Raw genomic sequence first — 19,993 nt, forward strand, 5'->3', positions numbered from 1 at the left:
TTGAGAGCAGGAGAGGGGGTTGTGTGATGATGACACGGGGCGGATTTTGTGCCTTACACATTTGTGGAGCAGGTTCCTTGATGCGCTGATGAAGCTGCCTGAGTTTTGAGGCTGTTTCTTTGTAAGGGACCTTACAAGTGTTAGACACTGACAACGTCTCAGGTGGTGTTGCGTTGTGGGGCTGAGGTTTTACGTATGGGTTTTAAGGTCTGGGCCAGATTCCTCCCTGATGTAATTTCTGCTGACACCAGCAGTGTTACATCAGGATGTATTTGTCCCATTTTGTCTAGCCCATATAGAAGTTTTGTAGAAAGGCTTGTATCACGGGGAGATCTGGGAATAGCAAACCCCAGTGACTGGAGAGCAGCACATCATGCAAACTCTGCTGCCTGGATGCTGTGCAGAGGTGCCTTTAGTTTGAATGTGTATTTTGTCAGCAGAGTTGCTAACCTAACCCTATGGTGGCAAGAGACACAATATGGCCTATCCAAACTTTAGAAGGGTCCTAGTCCATGTATATAAGACACAGGGCTTTTCTGGGAGGGAATAAGCAGCTGTGTGTGTGTGGGGATTGCAGAGGAAGGGGTAAAACAAACACGGCAAGAAAACAGAGATAGTAAGTTAAATCCACAAAGGGGCTTTGTTCTTCCTCCTTCTAAGAAGCTCTTCAGTGTCTGGAATTCTCTGCCTGGAAGTGAGTGGCAGAATCTACCTTCCTGGGATTTAAAACAGAATATTTTCTTGGACACCAGTGGTGTCTCAGGGTATAAATGGGATTACAGGCTTAACTGTAGTGATGGCTGCCCACGCAGAACCGACTAGGAGGTGGAATGAGATTTTCTCCCACAGAAAGCCTTGAGGGTTTTTTTCCATTCCTTTGAAGCATTTAAATAGGAGCTGCCTGTTAGAATTATTTAGCGTCTCCCACACAATGTCCTGCAATAGCATGGGAAGATCAGGGTGAACACTGGATCTTAGCCCTTCTTGTGTGTGTGGCTCTCACTCTGTGATGCATGCACATACGAGACAGTGAGCTAATTTACAGATAAGATGTACATATTCCTCCTACACACGGCTTGAGCTTGATAGGGAATGTGCCTCTCTGCCTCTTCGCATATTGTTCATTTAGGAATATTGGGACTGCAGCCCATCTCTGTCCCCCTGCCTACCTCACTAGCTTTTGTACTCTGCAATCTTGTTTTCTGCTCAAAACCTTGCTCTTATTTTCAGTGCATGTACATTCGCAGCTCCTCTTGCTGCCTTTGGCAGGCTGTTTCTCACATTAGTAGCTTACCCTCTGTGGAAGTCAGGTGTTTAGTTTAAATGCCTCTCATGCCCAATCCATCCTTCTCTTCTCCTGGCACACTCCCTTCCTAAACTGGTTTTGTTTCTCTAGAAACGGTGCATGGAACTGGTCTGCTTCAGCTAGAGCTGTTGTGTTTCATTCGGTCAAACTCATTTGCCTCTTGCAAATATTACTGTATATACAAAAAAGAAAAGGAGGACTTGTGGCACCTTAGAGACTAACACATTTATTTGGGCATAAGCTTTCGTGAGCTACAGCTCACTTCATTGGATGCATTATGCTCAAATAAATTGATTACTATATATAGTTTCCCTCTAGTTTAGTTCAACCTGTTCGTTAGGTTAGAGACTAAGAGACTTCTCCTTGGGACAGGGCATGCCCCGGTCCCCAGGCTTTAAACTCTGCGATAGCTGTAAAAGTCCCAAGCCCATTGGCGATCCACATAATAGGTGTTTACTGTGCTTGGGCGAAGGTCACATTAGTGGCAAGTGCCAAATCTGCAAGTCCTTCAAGCCCAGGATGAAGAAGGAGAGTGACATTCATTTGAAGGCGCTCCTGATGGAGTCTGCCCTTATCCCGGTACCAGAGCAGCGCTCTGATTCGGCGCAGAGCATCATGACCTTGGTGCGCAGCACCCTGCCAGTACCATCTACAAGCTGGCACCAGTCTCCTTCCATGGCTCCAGCCAAGAAGCCCAGGAAGACAGGGCGAGGAACGTCTCCAGTTTCCCACAAGGGAAAGGAGAAGTCTGGGCTGGACCAAGGTGCTATATCGGGTGCCTCTTCACCCCCTTGGGGATCCTGGGCCCCAGCTCAGGTCAAGCAGTGTAGCCAAGCCCACTCCCCGCCAGCTACCCCGGATAGCGGCGGAGGTCCTCAGCTCTGAGTGCCGTCCAAGATGGAAGCTCTCCAAGCGGCACAGGACATTATTTCCCTCCCAGTGCTGCCCACTCTGGCCCCTGTGGGGTCCCGGTCCCGGGGTAAACCTGCATTGAGACCACCACAGGCTCCACCTTTCCGGCACTGCTCCTCATTGTGGGGGACGTCCCGCCAATGGTTGCCCTCTCGCAGCCGATACACCTCTGATCATGATAGGCAGAAGCTTCATAGTCCCATCCTGTCTCTGGACCTTTGACAAGGGCAGTGAGGCTTGAGGCATGGCTCGCTGGTAACCGGGCACAGACCTCCTGGAGGCACGCGTCCCCCCAGCAGGAGTTTCGGAGTTGGCACCCGGAATCTCCGTGGCACCGGTTCCACTGCAGGGACAGGTCGAGGGACCGACTGTTTTGTTCTCCAGACCATCGCCAATCCCCCAGGGTGGCGTCACTCCATGCGGCTACATCTTCACGACGCCAAGCCCGCTTTAGTTCCTGATCCCGCTCCACATCCCGGTCCCGCTCATCAAGTGTGAGGTGTAGATCATCGGCCTGGTGCCATTGCGGATCCACTGAGTTCTGCCGGTCCCCGAGGCCCCGATCCAGATGCTCATTGAAGTCAGCCAGATCCCAGGAGGGGCGACCAGTACCGATCGGGACAGAGCCACCAATCAGGGGAGCGACCGCTGGGTGTGGTGGACGTAGTTCCAGTGGAGTACAGGAACAAGGGGTTCTATTCCTGATACTTTTTAATCCCTAAGGCCAAGGACGGTCTGCGGCCCATACTAAACCTGCAGGACTTGAATCTCTACTTAGCGAAACTGAAGTTCTGCATGGTCTCCTGGCCTCTATCATCCCCTCCCTGGATCCGGGAGACTGGTGCGCCTCCCTCGATCTGAAAGATGCATACTTCCACATCGGTATCTTCGAGGGTCACAGACGCTTCCTCCAGTTCACGGTAGGTCCCGACCACTATCAGCTTGCAGTCCTTCTGTTTGGCCTAGCGACAACACCACCGATATTTATCAAGTGCACGTTGGTGGTGGCGGCTTACCTCAGATGCCGGGACATCCAGATCTACCCATACCGCGACAACCGGCTTGTCAAGGGAAACTACAGGTCCAAGGGGATGTCGTGGTGCTACTGGGCATGTGCCATCACCTTGGCCTCCTGGTGAATGATAAAAAATCCATATTAGTTCCAGTACAGAGGATAGAGTTCATCAGAGCAGTGCTCGACTCGACCTGCGCCAGGGCGTTCCTGCTGCTGGAGTGATTCAGGGCACTGACGGACCTCATTGCGGAAGTCTCCGCATTTCCCCTGACCACGATCATGGTTTGCCTACGCATACTAGGTCACGTGGTAGCATGTACATATGTGGTGCACCACGCCAGGCTCCGGATGCGACCCCTGCAGCAATGGCTAGGGATGGTCTACTCCCGGTCCAGGGACCACCTGGAGAAGGTTGTCACCATCCCCACGATGGTCCTTACCTCACTGCGATGGTGGACCGATCCCGGGAAAGTCCTGGAAGGAGTTCTCACTCAGTGGTGTCCACTTTCCATATGAGCCAGGACAGCTTCCTTCCAGTCTTCTGCCCTAAGCCCCATGAGACTCGTGAAGAGAGGCACCTTCACGCTTTGGACATAAGAAGGGCTCTGGCTTTCTACCTAGATCGGACAAAGCCTTTCCGTAAGTCGACTCGGCTTTTCACCTCTACAGCTGATAGGATGAAAGGCCTCCCAGTGTCCACACAAAGGATTTCTAATTGGATCACCTCTTGCATTCAGACCCGCTACGAGATAGCGGGAGTTCCTCTGCTGCCGATCACCAGAGCCCACTCGACTAGAGCGCAGGCATTGTCAGTGGCCTTCCTGGAGCACGTTCTGATCCAGGACATCTGTAAAGCTGCAACGTGGTCCTCGGTACACACATTCACAGCCTACTATGCCATCATGCAGCAGGCCAGGGACGACGCTGGGTTCGGCAGAGCTGTGTTGCAATCTACACGTCCGTGAACTCCTTACCCACCTCCATGGGTACTGCTGGGCATCACCTAAGTTGAATGGACATGAGCAATCAGACAGTTACCTTTTTCTGTAACTGGTGTTCTTCGAGACGCGTTGCTCATGTCCATTCCACGACCCGCCCCCTCTCCCCGCTGTCAGAGTTTCTGGCCAGAAGGAACTGAGGGTGGAGGGGATTGAGAGCTGAGCTTCATGGTTTGAGCCCCTCTTATGCACAGCTCTTTTCACAAGCACCCCAAATCTCCTTGCACACCATGTAATACGCAGAAGCAAAGAAACACAGCAGGCCAATGGAGACAGCCCCAATCAAGCATTGTACAAAGAGTTTTCCAAAAAGCAGTTGGACCAGTATCCTTGCAGGCTTTGCATTCTAGTATGCAAGCACTGCTGGTTACCCATCTACAGTTACAAAGTGCCGACTGAGCCTCAAAAGGCTTGGAGACTTGGCTCAGCTCAGCTTCTGTTTCCCCTGTCCTCCTCAGACTAGAAATCAGTCCGGACATCTAGTCCCATGAGGCTTCCAGTAACCTCAAATTCCAGCCAGACCAGAGATCCCATGGGAACAGCCTGTCCTGCACTGTTTTGGCAATTCTGGACCCACCAAACCCAGGAAGTGTGGAAATGCACAAGAGGGATCTCCCACTCATCACTGCTGCCAATAAGCCCAAACAACTCCATAGCTCATTTGCAAAGCTCAGAGACAGAGGATCCAAACAGAAATCCTGGATCTAAATAACCCTGGATTTTGTGGAAACCCAAATATTGATCCAAATGTTGTGGCTCAAGCCCATCTGTGCTCAGAAAAGGTTTAATACAGGCGCAGATTTGGGCTTTAGTTTGGGGCCCAGTTCTTGTTTCCGAAGGCTGTGCAGCTCTGATAGATGTCCAGGGGGTTCACAGAAGTTCCCCTGCTCGGTGATCTCGCATCTTTAATTCCAGGAGTCAGTGTTTATATAGTTTACATTATGGTGATAATGTGAATGGAATTCGTTCCCACACACGGTCAAATTATCAGTGTTCACTGGGACTGAGACTTCCATTTGCACCTCTCTGCATGTACTATGGCCATCTCTGGTTAGGGCGCTGGGCTTCCGTCAGCAGAGGAGTAAGGGAAGAGCTGCATATTCAGGGGCCATGCTCTTTAGGGCTTCCCAGGATGCATTCTTCCCATCATGCACTGTAGCCTTGGGCACATCTGCACTGCAGCTGGGAGGTGCCATTCTGAGCATGGGCAGACATACACATGCTAGCTTTGATTGAGCTAGTGTGCCGAAAATAGCACTGTGGCTGCAGTGGCGTGGGGCGGTGGAGTACCTACCTAGGATTTTGGATGGCATTGTACTCCACGCAGCTAGCTTGAACTGCTGCCTGGGTTGTTATGGCCACAGTGCTATTTTTAGCATGCTAGCATGATCAAAGGTCGCACGTGTAGGTCCACCCAAAGCCTTTTTCCCCAGTGGAAGGAGATGTGGCATTTGATCCATTCTCCAGGGGACTCTGTTCGTCTCCTGCACAATGATTCAAACACCAGGCGCCGCTGCTGTGATGGTGAGACCCTGCCCCCAGCACGTATTTTGACTCCCAGAGGGGCAGCCTGCCTTTGGGCCAGCCCACTGTTCTGCCAGCGCCTCGCAGCACAGCCTGTTAGTCTGCGCAGCTCCTGACAAAACATCCACGGAGTGGGAGGTGGAGAGGTGTGCACACACGAGTGCACAGAGTTCAGGCTCCTGACAGCACGCGTCTGCCTGACACGGGCAGAGCTGGCAATTAGCTAAGTGACACTTCTCAACATTCCCTATCCAGCCTGGCCCACCCCTTCCCTCAGCTTGTTCTCTTCTCCCCCCTTCTTTAATCACACACGTACTGAAGTTGGATAATTGCGTTCTGTGGGGATGACACAACTCCCGTGGGACCCGCATCACGTGGCTCAGATGAAAGCACCAGCAAACGCCCACGGGTGAAGCAGGTGGTGGGAGAAGATTGTCCTCCTTGGAGCTGGAGTGCCCAGCAGCCCCGGAGGGCAGGTGTGGCAGCTCTGCTCCCCCTGCTGGGAGGGAATGGGGCTGCTGAGCTGCTCTCAGCCACACGCGCTGGGTGGCACTAGCCCCTTCCGACAGAGACAAAGTCCTTGCTTTACAGCGGCACAGGCAACAGAAGCTGATAATACCAGCCCTGAGTGCCTGGGGAAGGTTACTGCAGAGAATAATTACTGGTGTTCAGTCTGTGTGTGAGGCAGAGCACGTGCCCTTGCTCTGAGACTATACTTACTTATTGCATTCGGCTTCAGACTATCCTCTTTGACCAAATAAGCCACAAGCCAGAGTATTTCTACAGGACCCTGAGCAGCTTTCACCCAGCTTGGGGGAAAGGGAGTGGGCAGCTAGCATAAATGAAGAGGCTGGTTGTGGTTAGAGACTTCAGAAACGGGACCAGCAGAAGGCATTCGATCTTGAAAATGTGAGCATGTGTCTGCACCTGCTTGCAGGGTTTCTGCTTATCCGCACACAGCTGCAACCCTCCCGAGTGTGGAGAGGTTTGGAGTTGGCGCATGTTGAACGACAGTCCTATGATGGGGCAGTGAGCGTGGCCAATTTTACCTCGCTGACAGCAAGATGAGTGGTTTCCCTCAGAGCTGTATTTGGAGTCCTGCCCAGACACAGGACTGAAAGCTGAACAGAAACCCCAGCAAACGCAGCATGGTCTGCCTGCCTCTCTCGAATACACATATGCCATGTAGTTGTAGCTGAGTCGGTCCCAGGATATGAGAGAGACAAGGTAGGTGAGGTAATATCTTTTATTGGGTCAACTTCTCAAGGACCCAAGGAAGAGCTCTGTGTGGCTCGAAGGCTTGTCTCTCTCACGAGCAATAAAAGATATTCCCTCACCCACCATGTCTCTCTCTAATATACACACACATACACGACACCAAGCAATGTACTCTCCTCATCCCAGCAGCGGTGTGTAAAGCATGCATGGTGGGGTGGGCTGCAATAAACATGATGTTGGGATGTTTTTGGTATGTCTGTATTGGTTTAACTCAACTAGGGACTGTCTGGAAGGAAGAAAAAGATTGTCTCAAGCAAACATTTGAGAGTTCATAAGGGACAATGGTGGGACTGTTAGCTTTGATGATTTGCCTGCTCTCCAGCCAAGCAAAAAACTGGCTTGGACCAGGACAAGAGAAGGCCCCCAGCACAGGGCAAAATAACTGTGGCAGGATTCAAAGAGGCTCTCTCTCAAGAAGAAGGTGATAGTTGTTTGAGAGAACCAGGTTGTGACACAGGCACCTGCTGGGGGTGGTGTCTGGTGAAGCTAGGCCTATCTAGGTCATCACCACAGGATGGTAGGGCTGCAGGTAAGATAGATGGTTCTTGTGAAATCCCGTTTCTCTAGATGCTTTCTTTCTACTGCTAATGTAAAAAAAGCTTTACAGAGACTGTCTGGGCACTATGCACCACTGGTCATAGTCCCCTGAAGGGAAGAGCCACAGATGTTGAAGCCAGTCGGACCTGCTGGATAAGCAGGTTGGATACTCAGGGTATTATAGCCCAAGGCCCAGTCTAAAGATGGGGGGAAAACTGTGGAATTCCACCCCTCAGGGGGTGCACTCAAAGACCAGGGAATTGGACAGAGGTGCCGCTAGCCTTGTAACCATGACAATATTTATTGGTTTGTGGGGTTTTTTTTGGTATTCTTTTGCCTGTTAGGCCAGGGTGCCCTATTAGCTACCAGGGGCCAGAATGTGATACCTTTACTCCCACTATATTCTGTGTCCTTCGCTGAGTATGAGGTACTCCCTGACTGCAGTGGGACTGTTATGGGGTACCTACTATTGAGCAGGAGTATGGGGATCAGCATCTGGCTCCATGAGGCTTGCTGTGCAGGTTTTGGAGGGAGAAGAGAATCATAACTAATACATCCTAGAAATCTCTAAAAGTTACCTGCAATAGTTTTTCCAAATATAAGAATATAATGATTTTAAGATACACTCTCATCACATGACTCCAGGACCTGGGGCTTTAAGAAAAAATACCAAATCTAGCAAGACTTCTAGGAGCCGACAACACTGGACTTGTCCATAGCCAGAGGGGGAGCTGGGATTAGCACTCAGGAGCTCCTGACTTCTAGTCCTTTGCTCAGGCCACAGAACAATCATTTCCTAAACCTTGGGAGCTGGTGATTGTAGCATTAGCCACAGCCCAGCCATGGCACAACCCAGCACCACGTTGTGTGATACAGCACTCCTCTGTATCACACCTTTATTATATGGTGTCAAGACTTAGCTTAATTTGTGTCCTGGACTCTGAAGTCTCATAGTGGCAGTTAAACATGTGTGATTAGACAGACCCACCTTTCTGTCACTGCTGGAGCAAATGCATCTGAATCTGGAAGGGAACCTGGTGGAGAATGGAGAGGTGGATGAAACATTTTCAAGATTTCTCTGCAACCTCAGTTGCTTCTGGGAAACCGGGTAGGCTGAAAACCTCTACACTGTTACACTGGGCAGGACCAGAGGCATTGGAGACCTACCGTAATTCCAGTGGGAGAATGAAATGCACCGCAAACTGCTACACAGTCATTCAAAGATGTCAAGAATGCCATGATTCTGGCAAGAATGTCACTGGGAAAGGCATGTTGTCTTGATAAGTAACTAGCTGCCAAGTGTGTCTCTTGATTGTTATGTTATAGAGCTAGTAAAGCTAAGCCATGTGAATTGTTCAAATTCACAGATAGACTAATTACAGACTGAGTTACCTGTGCGGTAACTGATAACCAAGCTACAGCAAGGTTATTGCAAGAAATAGACTTGACTTTGCAAAGAATAATGGCTTTTTGCAGGGCACGTGAAACACACTTCCCAAATGGGAGTGCGAACAAGCAGACGTGCCTCTAATTAAAAATGCATGGCAAGGCATAAACACAGGATACAGACCAGATTAGCTAGCAATAAAAGTGGAGGAATCGGAGCATAATGCAGAGGTGCCCAGCAAAAGAGCTGCAACGGCATTTGTGCCACAAAATGCAACCATGTTTCAAAAGCGTGTCGCTTTCAGCACAACCTGCACAGAAGAGCAAAATGCTTTCATGAGGATGCAGAAACTGAGTTCTTGGCTGGTCCTCTTAAATTTCCAGAGCAAGATGTTATGACAGATTAGAGGTTGACATTTGACATAGATGGACAAAAGACAAGTTTCAAAATAGCTATTGAAACTGAGCGAAGTCGTCCGGCATACCGCACACACACAAAAAGGGGAATGATCTCCCGTTAGAGATTGTGTCAGCTCATGGACAGAAAAGTAGACCTTGTGTTCATGATACGAAAGCTAGGCTGACTGGTCAGGCCAAGGAGGGATCCCACCTGGTAGGGTTTGAAGCTGTGGAACAGGAAGTCCCGCTTGTGCTGGAGTTGAACAGCAGTCTGTAAATGATCATGAAATGGCAAATGTTCTTGTTAAATATGAAATCCAAGCCTGGTATGGAGCTGCTGACAGCAGAAACTCCTTTCAAGATTGCCTATAAATAGGGAATCAAGTTGCTGCAGAAAGAGGAGTTTGAAGTAAATATGACTCAAATGCTACACGTTTCTGCCACCAAACTTGACAAGCTGAAATGCGAAACACTGAATGAGTCAACCTTACAAGAGAGTAATTCTAGATGGATGCCCAGCAGAAACAGCCCAAACGGTTCCATGCATAAACATGTATTGGGAGCTAGAGTTGAAATTTCTGCCTATATTGGGATTATGCATAGAGGACATCATGTTGTAATACACAGCATTAGGTCAGCCATGATCCTCAGCGATGATCTGAGTATTGAGAAGCACAAGAACAGAGTCTGAAATGTCCTCTCCTGGGTAGGCATGAAGGCTACCAACGAAGAGAATTTATCCAAGTGAAATCTGCAGTAAACCCAGGAAACTGAAAGCACGAGGACTACTGAAACCATGTGAGGTTAGGCTTATACTGGCTGGTATGAGTTAAATCTACACACACACACAAAAGTCCAGGTATTGAGGCCAAGATTATTTAAAGTGATCTGTGATTTGGGGTGGTTTAAATTCTTGAGTGCCCTACTTGAGACACCTTTTAAAGGAACCTGATTTTCCCAAAGAGCTGAACACCTGCCCTTTGAAAATCAGGCCCCTTCTTGTGATCTCAGATGGGGCACCCCAAAATGGGAGTTGCCCAAAATCACCATCACCTGCCCTGGCTCTGTGCTGAACCACTGTGGTTCTCAGATTCCACAGTATGGTGGCCTTACAGGGACATAGCATTACAGGACTTAAGTTATGGATCTGTTTAAAATTCACTGTATTATTTGGTGTGTGTGTGTGTGTGTAGATTTTTGGCATGACTCCGCAATCCCAATTTGGGGAACCCTGCACGAGACTATGCTGCCGCTCTCCTAGGTAATTCTCTGGCCCCATCACCATGGTATCTGAGCTCCTCACAATCCGTAATGTAGTTATCTTCACATCTCCCCTGTGATCTCCTGAGTCCAGCCCCTTCCTCTGAAATGGTTGAGATGAGTGATGCTCGGCCCTTCAGTGGTGGAAATGGCACGATTTCTTGCCTTGTTGTTTCTGTTAGGATGAAACCTGCCACAGAGCCATTGCTTTGGAGTGATCGTACCCAGAGAGAGAAGGACTCCTTGTTATCGCTTCCCTGCGTTCTCGTCATAGCATCAGCCCCGCTCCCTCTGCATCTTGGCTGAGAAAGAAGGAGAATGTGTTGTTGGATTTTTCCTCCTCTAGTAGCTGCTTTCTAGGTGTTGGGAAGTTTTCCCTGCCACAGTGATGACAAAGCTCAAAGCCATGCTGCTGTGGTTTAACTGCATACCAGTGACTGTGAAGAAGCTCCCAAGAGAGAGAAGTTTAAAACCAAACATAGGCAGGAAACGGGCAGTTAAAGCAAATGAAGAGAGATTAACCCTCAGCCACGAGGAGCCTGGCACTGGGAGGGGGAGTTCAGAGGAATTCTCTCTGGGTACGTCTACACTGCAGCTGGGAGCGTATTCCCCAGCAGAGGTAACAGACAGGTGCTAGCTGTGCTCCAGTTACTGCACTAAATATAGTAGTGTAGCCAGGTAGCACAGGGAGCAGCTCAGGCTACTGCCTGCCCACTGGGTATGGACTCAGACAGCGAGCTTGAGGCACGGCCCATGCCATCCCTGGCTGCACGGCTATTTTTAGCACGCTAGCTTGAGCAGAGCTGGCGTGTCAGTCCACCCAAGCTGCAGTGCAGACGTACCCGAAGTTGTGAAGATCTAACATTCGGAGGGTCATTTGAGGTGGATCTGGCTCTCACTTGCAATGGTGTGACATGGGGATGGTTTTAAATCTTAAAGTGTCCCACACAGAGCTGAGAACTGGTTGAACTTATTGTCTTCCTTATTTCAGCAGAGCAGAACGTGGCTTTCTGAAGCAAGGGTGGGGTGGATGAGTAGAACCAGTACAGAGGGGATCCAGGATAGGAATAGCATAGGGTGCGCTGCAGGCTAACACTGAGGTATGTTCACAGAGCTTGCACAGGAATCATTCCTAGCGTTACACGTACTGAATCTGGCTCTCATCAATACTTTTAATCCATCTATTTCAAGATCTGTACCAATTCACCAAACGAAGCTCCTGCCGTCCCTTCCTCCTCTCCCCCGTCACAGTCACACCCCCTTGAAGTTTGGAAAGTTTGCACCTGTCTCTGAACATGGTGGCTCAGCCCCATTTCTGTTTTATGGGCCCCTTTAACCGCCACCGCAGAGAATGATGTGCTTGGTGCATCCAGGCTTCCCCCTCCAGGCCCTGGTGTGCAGTCTGTCTCCCCAGCTTCCGTTCCTCTCCGGCGAGAGCTCCCAGGACAGTGCTGTGCTGGGAAATTTGTACATTCATTAGATCGTCCTCCTGCTGCAGCCCAGAGCCTCACGGCGCTGCCCATTCGCTGGGGCAGTAGCGGCCATAGCCGTTTAGCCAGCCAGGGTGGGAAATGTTTTCGGTGCTTCCCCCCACCCCGCTATCTGAGCCAAAAAAACCCAAAACCCTACAGTCAGCCAATCAATGGGAGGGGGAGAAAAGACCACCCAATCAGAGTGGAGCAAGAAACCAAAAACAACCCCCACCCCGTCAGCACAGCTCCCTGGAAGTTGGTGCCCAGGGCACCCGCCCTGCTTGCCCATCCCTAGAATTCGGGGAGGGGGACTGGGAAGTTCCCTGTTTTCCATCTTCCCCAGTAGTCCCTTTTTCAGAGAAGACAGTGGGCCAAACTCCTTGCTCATACATCTGCATGAAGGTCAGTGGAGTTATGCCAGCAGAGAGCTTGACACAACGTTGTGTCCGTGACCCAGCAAACCAGCCATCTGATGGAGCCCTTGGACATCTGAGCTGGTGCAACTGATGACAAGCTGGCTGAGCTTGTGAACCTCAAAGACACCTTGCCCCCCTCCCCACCGCCAGGCCTGGCACTTTCTCTGAGGTTTCCCCACCCCTGTCATCTCTGCATGAGTTCTCAGGAGAGCTCTCCCCTATGCGTGGAGCCAGACACACAGGGCTGTGGGGAGAGGGAGGTGAAGGTGTCACTTTGGTGAGGAGTAGGCACCCTTTCCTTCTCCCCATCCTTGAGGTGCTGAAGCCCTCATATGCCCGCTTCCTTGATCCCACTGAAAGCCCCTCCTCTGCTTCCCCACCACCCCAGCTGTCCCAGCTCGAAAGGCCAGCCCCCCTAGAGTGGAGAGAAGGTTGGGAGAGCCAATTTCTGTCCATGGAAGCCTGCTGTGCTTCATGACCTGTCACACCCCTTGTCCTACGAAAAGGGCGTGCGAAGCAGAGACCTCTGTAGCCAAAACGCCCACCCCGCAGAAAACTGCCTGGGGGCTTCGGAGGAGGAAAGGCTTGGCTCAGCCTTTTAGCAAACCCTCTGCATGGCCTGCTAAGCCAGCTGCTTTGGGGCTGGCTGGGAGCTTTCGGTCACCCTGCTGCTCTAGCAACAGGGCAGAGGTTAAAGCAGAGGTGGGCAAACTACGGCCCGCGGGCCACATCCGGCCTGCAGGACCATCCTGCCCAGCCCCTGAGCTCCCGGCCAGTCTCCGCCTCCTCCCCTGCTGTCCCCCCTCCCCCCGCAGCCTCAGCTCGCAGTGCGGGCCGTGCGCCTTGTGCCCGCCCACCTCCCAGGCTTTCCAATAAGCCTGTCCTGCCGCTCTGAGCGGCATGGTAAGGGGGAGGGGGAGGTTGGATAAGGGGCAGGAGGTCCCGGGGGGCAGTTAGGGGACAGGGGGCGGTTGGATGGGGTGGAGGTTCGGGGGGGAGGCAGTCAGGAGACAGGGAGCGGGGGGGGTGGGGTCCTGGGGCATCCCGGGAGGGGGGGACAGGGAGCAGGGGTGGTTGGATGGGTCACGGGTTCGGAGGGGGGCAGTCAGGGGGTGGGAAGTGGGAGGGGACCAGGCTGTTTGGGGAGGCACAACCTTCCCTACGTGGCCCTCCATACCATTTTGCAACCCTTATGTGGCCCTCGGGCCAAAAAGTTTGCCCACCCCTGGGTTAAATGGTTGTGTCTGTAATAATGAAGCGAGGAGGAAGCAGTGGCTAATTGCTAGTTTCCCAAATGGTGTGCAGGCTTGTTAGTATGCCCTTTCCTAATGCAGAAAATAAAGGGGTGTCTCTGGAGAGAGAGGTTGTGAAAGTGAGGGGCAGCATGGCAGGGAGAGAGAAGTGGCAAATGCAGAGGAGAGATGTATGTAGGGGAGGGGAAGGAGAGGGCAGGTGGGGGGAGGGATCCAGAGGGCGGGAAGGAGTGTGCTAGGTTTTTAATGCATTGCAGCATGCATAAAGGGTCCTGTGAGCAGCAGGAGCAGTGCCCTGGGGCTGCACCAGCTTCTCAGGCTGGAGCAGCTACAAAAAGAAAAGAAAAAGCCCTTCTTGTGCTTAAAACAAAAAAGATACAAAAATCCCTGTCTGGGAGGTATGAAAATTTAATCAACACGCAGTGCTCTTAGCAATTCTGTAGCAAGCACAACTCTTATTACCTATTCAGCTATTTCTGTCAGATTCCAGCCCTCTCAGCAGTGCTGCTGCCCAGAATGTGTGAGGATCTGACTGCTTGACTCTGTACCAGCAAGAGCAGCGGCTAGGGAGAAGGAGAGAGGAAATAGAGTGAATGAGTGTGTATGTACGTACAAGAGAGTGTAATACATACAGGCACACGTGCACACAGAGAGACAACGTGCTGGTGTGGCATGGTAGGAAGGGTTTATTGATATGGGTTTTGGATGGCTACGTTACTTGCAAGTGGCAAAGCAAAGTAGGTTATGCAAAGTAAGCAAATGCCAATACAGCCTTTATATCAGGGGTGGGCAATCTTTTTGGCCCAAGGGCCACATCTGGGTATGGAAATTGTATGGTGGGCCATGAATGCTCATGAAATTGGGGGTTGGGGTGCAGGGGGGGAGTGAGGGCTCCAGCTGGGGTTACGGGCTCTGAGGTGGGGCCAGAAATGAGGAGTTCAGGGTGCAGGAGGGAGCTCCGGGCTGGGGCAGGGGGTTGGGGTGCGGGAGCGGGTCAGGGGTGCAGGATCTGGGCGGCGCTTGCCTCAGGCAGCTCCCGGAAGCAGTGGCATGTCCCCTCTCCGGCTCTTACGTGGAGGCGCAGCCAGGCAGCTCTGTGCACTTCCCCGTCTGCAGGTGCTGCCCCTGCAGCTTCCATTGGCCGCATTTGCTAGCGAATGGGAGCTGCGGGGGCAGCGTGCAGAGACCCCTGGCTGTCCTTACGCATAGGAGCCAGGGGGGGGACGTGCTGCTGCTTCCGAGAGCTGTGGGGAGCAATCCCCCAACCCCGCTCCCCGGCAGGAGCTCGAGGGCCAGATTAAAATGTCTGAAGGGCCGGATGTGGCCCCCGGGCCATAGTTTGCCCACCCCTGCTTTATATCATCACATGTGCTGGGTATTCCCCTCTGTGGACGGGAACAGTGGTGTTTATTAGTGCGAGAGGCCAGCTGGCTCCAGACTAAGGTTTGTACAGAATCTTTATAGCATTGCAAGCCTGTTAGCTCTAAACCTGGGGACTTACAGTATCTGGTGGTTAAATCCTAGCCTGACATATTCCAGTCAGACATTTTTTGCATGCATACCTTGCCAATGGCTGAATGGATTTTGTACAAGTTTGGCTTGTTTCTCAGATCTCATTGGGAGCTAAGGAGTAAACCAAGTGGGAAGGAAATTGATTTGGTAGTTGTAAAGTTAGGAACATTTTGGGTTTTTTTTCACATACATACCTTAAAGTTAGGCTTCTCTTATTTTTCGTTGCTTGATCTACAGTTCAGAATCCTGGTGTGTACCCATGCAGTAGGTTTTACCGTGAGGCTTACTTCCCATTTTAAAGTGGCTGAAAATCTATGAAGCGCTTTAACATGATATAAATTTGCAAGGACTTTAGCAAGTTCCAACCTGAAGATTTAAAATCTTCATAACCTCTAAAATGAGAAAACCAGTCTTTTGCAAACTGGGCCCATTCTGATGCTGTCACTGCTCTGACCCCGATCTCTTTTATGCTTTGAACCAGAACCTGGATCCAGACATTCCCAAGCTTTTGTGTTCAGGCCCATCTTTAGTGAGTCACGTGTGGCTAAAACCTGCTTGAAAATGGTTTCAAACATGGGGACAAAGTCTGCTTGCTAGACTTGTGGGATGTAATACAGATCAGTGCAAACGGACTGGCCCACAATACCATGCTGCGTGGCGGGGTAGCCTAGGCAAAGTACATATACAGAATCATAGGATATCAGGGTTGGAAGGGACCTCAGGAGGTCATCTAGTCCAACCCCCTTGCTGTTTGGCCTCTCTCACCTTTGGAGAACTATTGGTCCTTCTTGTGAATCCATGTTTAGGCTGGTAGAGGAGCCTTTAACATTTTTGCTCTTAAACAGCAGGCTGTTGTCCCAATGGATGTGTGTAATCAGTGGATCAGATCCATCCCTGCTGGTTTTCCGCTGAAGTCAATACAGTTATAAAAGGAATGAGTTTGGCTCAGTGTTGCTCAATCTGCCCTCCCCAGCAGTTCTGCAGGGCGACAGGCGAGGGAGAAAGTATGTGGCTACCTAGTAAGAACAAGGAAAAATATATATTTTTTCTTCTTGGCTCATTTCTGGTACTTAGCACTCAGTGAAGTCAGAGCCCTGTGTTGGGCATCAAATGCTCCTGCTTTTTGCTGAAATGACACAGCAAGAAACACATGGTGTCTGTTGCATCCATATAGTTAAAGATCTGTTCTGTCAAAAACTCCCTGCCCTTCCCCTTTTATAATGCTCTGCCCTGGGGGAAAGCACTCTCTTGAAAAGTCTGAGTAAGAGTTGGTATTTTAAAGGGGAGAAATGCACAAGAAACTTTGGGTTGGCACAGCAGCTCCTTTGGGAGCAGAATTAGGGGGTCTCGGGTCAGTCTGTAGCCCAGCAGCTATACTTCATTAGCTAGTTCAGTTTTGAGGTTGGAACATATCACTGAGGATTCACAGAGTTGCTCTATAAATCTCCCTATAATAATTACTATCATGTATATGTATTACAGAGGGTCTAGAGGTCTCAACCAAGATCGCCTGTTGTGCTAGGCACTGGGCGCACACGCTGTAAGATGCAGTCCCTGCCCCCAAGAGATTACAATCAGCATAGGCAAGACAAAGGTGTAAGAGACGAATTATTGCCTCAGTTTTACAGATGAGGAATTGAAAGATTAAAGCCCCGATTCTGGAGAGCATCTCCACTGACACTGCACATAAGTGCTTTCCTGAATCAGGAAGTGGCTTATCCAAGATTGTACAGCGAGTCTGAGGTGGAGTGGGGGACTGAACCCAAATCCCTTGAGTCCTTGCACAGAGCTGTAAATACAAGACCACCTTTTCCTCCCTAGATACACAATTGATTGACTAACATGGATGAATCATTCCCAGACCTTAATTTTAAAGCAAAGCCATCAGGGAGGCCTCTGAATGTACCAAACTTATCAGTCGACACCATTTTAAAGAGCTAGGCCTGAACCAACACCTCTGGATGTTCAGAACATTAACATTCCAAATGTTCTGACTGAATGGACCAAGCCCCAGCTACGTCAGAGACCGAATTCTGATCTAGGAACTCCTGTGACAGCTGCAATCCCCTGGGACAATGCAGAACATGAAGCAAGTGAGAACTAGGGACAAAGAATCATAGAATAACAGAGTTGGAAGGGACCTCTGGAGGCCATCTAGTCCAACCCCCTTCCCAGAGCAGGACCAATCCCAACTAAATCATCCCAGCCAGGGCTTTGTGAAACCTGACCTTAAAAATTTCTAAGGAAGGGGATTCCACCACCTCCCTAGGTAACGCATTCCAGTGTTTCACCACCCTCCTAGTGAAAAAGTTTTTCCTAATATCCAACCTAAATCTCCCCCACTGCAACTTGAGACCATTACTCCTTGTCCTGTCATCTGCTATCAAGCATTTTCTGTCTAGGGGATCTGGCTGTGGAACAATCTTCCAGGGGAGATCAGGCAAATCCAGAACCTGACTATCTTCGGAAAACATTTCAAAGCCGTCCTCTTTGAGAAAGCCTTTCCACCATAAGTGATGCTCACAGTTCAAACCCCACTTTTAGTCCCAAACACCCCTCAAAAAAACCCTGCTCTAAGCAGAGTTCTGACCCTATAAAGGGAGAAGTGCCAGGGATTCCATGAAATCTTGCTATTGATTTTATGCAAAAGGTGCTCAGATATGATGGTGATGGGTGGCAGTATATAGCCTTGCAGTTTGGATCCATCTCTCCTTATAACTGGAAAATGGCCTAAACTTATTTTACCTTTTGGAAACTTATGGGATCCATCCTGCTGGAAAAGCAAAGTATGTGCTTCAGTCTGAATCCTGACATTCAAGTTTCACGCACCCAGTGACAGAGCTTTAGAGTGGAAACAGAGACACCACCCCAAGCTGTCGAGTTTAATAGATGATGAGTGCAAAGGACTTTACAAATATTGCATAATGAAAAGTTCATCAGCCCTGTAAGTACGTAAATATTATCTGCATGGGAATAGTCTATCTGAGTTGGCAAGGGTTCAGGAGGAGTCAACTTTAGAGCAAGGATTAGAACTTGGGAGTTCCTGGCTCTTGGGTTTGTATTCAGACCACTAGGTGTCACCTCTTTCAAGCTCCCTCTGCATAATAAAAAGGCTCTGGGGAGCCAGGGAGTTGTGCATGGGGAAGGTGTTAGTAATGGCTGTCAATGGAGTCCTGGGTTAGAGCAGAAGGGCCTCCTAGTGCAGGGGAGTTGTGTTCGCTCCTTTTAGAGTTCTGAGAATTAGGGCAGGGTGGGAGTCAGAACTTGCTAAACCCCAACTGCCAGCTCATTGAAATGTCTTGAGTCTGGGCTGCCAGGTTCTAGGGTGATCACAACAGCCTTGCCACTTGGGAATCCAGTCCCCAGTGAGTGGGCAGGAGGAGAGGCCTGGCCTATGGGGGAGCAACCTGCAAAGATTACCCCATTTGGGGAGCCGGAGGGGAGGCAGGGGCCTATCTGTGGGGGACTCAAACCCAAACTGTGCAAAAGGATTTGGGTTAGAATCGGCCAAATTTTAGATGAACAGGAGAGCCTGAGGCTGACCTGCGTGAGGATTCCTAGAAACATCCCCCTGCAATTCCCCTGCTTTAGCCCCCACGTTGTGCCAACCAGAGCCAGCCACCGCCCCGACAGAATCAGCCGGAAGGATCACAAGTAAACCATGCATGGGTCTTCCTCTAGTGCGAGAGGTGGGATGGCTGCCTCCACAGCGCTTCCAGCTCCTGCCAGAGTGGAACCGAGGGAGTAAACTTAAGTCCTAAATTCAGATCTCCTGGAAGGTAGGAGGAACCTGCATTTTGCCTACAGTGGCCAACTGTCAGGTCAAAGGAGAAAGTAGAAACACAGCTGCTGAGCACAGCATCACTGGCTCTGGGGCTCTGGGAGGATCCTGACTATCGAATCCTCAGAGTAGTATGTGCATTCTTAGTCACGTGACACCCATAATTGACCCTTATGCCTCAGCAGCGCTCTGTAGAACAGCAGTCCAGCCCCCTAAGAACCAGCAGCCCTTGTTCTGCAAAGGAAATTTACCAATTTCCTTGTTAAGCTAATTTAGAAAAGCAAAGCATTTTCATTCAAACCATGTACAGTAACTGGGGAGCCGATGGATGCCAGGCACCAGCAGCCAGGAATAAAGCATGGCCATACATATAGGAGATCAGATTACAGCTATTAAGGTGAAGAAGTAAATCTGGTTCCTTATGGACAGCTCTGCAGCGCGTGGCAGGGTGTTTGGGGCTGGGAGCAGGGGGAACGTCGTGACTCTTTGCTTGTAATATTCCAGTCATGATGGTTTTTCCTGCTTGGTCTCATTTTTCCGTGCTAGTCCAGTGGTGAGCTGGAGCCGGTTCGCTAGAATCGGTTGTTAAATTTACAAGCCCTTTTAGAACCGGTTGTTCTGCGAGGGACAACCGGCTCTAAAAGGGCTTCTAAATTTAACCGGCCAAAAGTGGCACCTTAGGCGCCGACTCCATGGGTGCTCCAGCCCTGGAGCACCCAAGGGGAAAATTTGGTGGGTGCAGAGCACCCACCAGCAGCTCCCCACCCCACCCCTGGCTCCAGCTCACCTCCGCTCCGCCTCCTCCCCTGAACGCGCCACCCCGCTTCGCTTCTCCGCTCCCCCAGGCTTCCCGTGAATCAGCTGTTTGTGTGGGAAGCTGGGGCAGGCTGAGAAGCAGGCCGTGGTTTCCCGCTCAGGCCCAGGGAGGTGGAGGTGGGGGGGGG

The 19,993-nt window shown here is 50.6% G+C and overlaps 1 protein-coding gene across 3 annotated transcripts in view; it reads left to right on the forward strand.

The window, feature by feature from the left end:
• Positions 1–19,993, forward strand: part of CACNA1E (calcium voltage-gated channel subunit alpha1 E) — a 318,744-nt gene that overhangs the window by 158,865 nt on the left and 139,886 nt on the right. The window lies entirely within an intron of this gene.

The sequence above is a fragment of the Natator depressus genome, chromosome 8 (genome assembly GCF_965152275.1).
Source record: "Natator depressus isolate rNatDep1 chromosome 8, rNatDep2.hap1, whole genome shotgun sequence".
Taxonomy (NCBI): Eukaryota; Metazoa; Chordata; order Testudines; family Cheloniidae; genus Natator; species Natator depressus.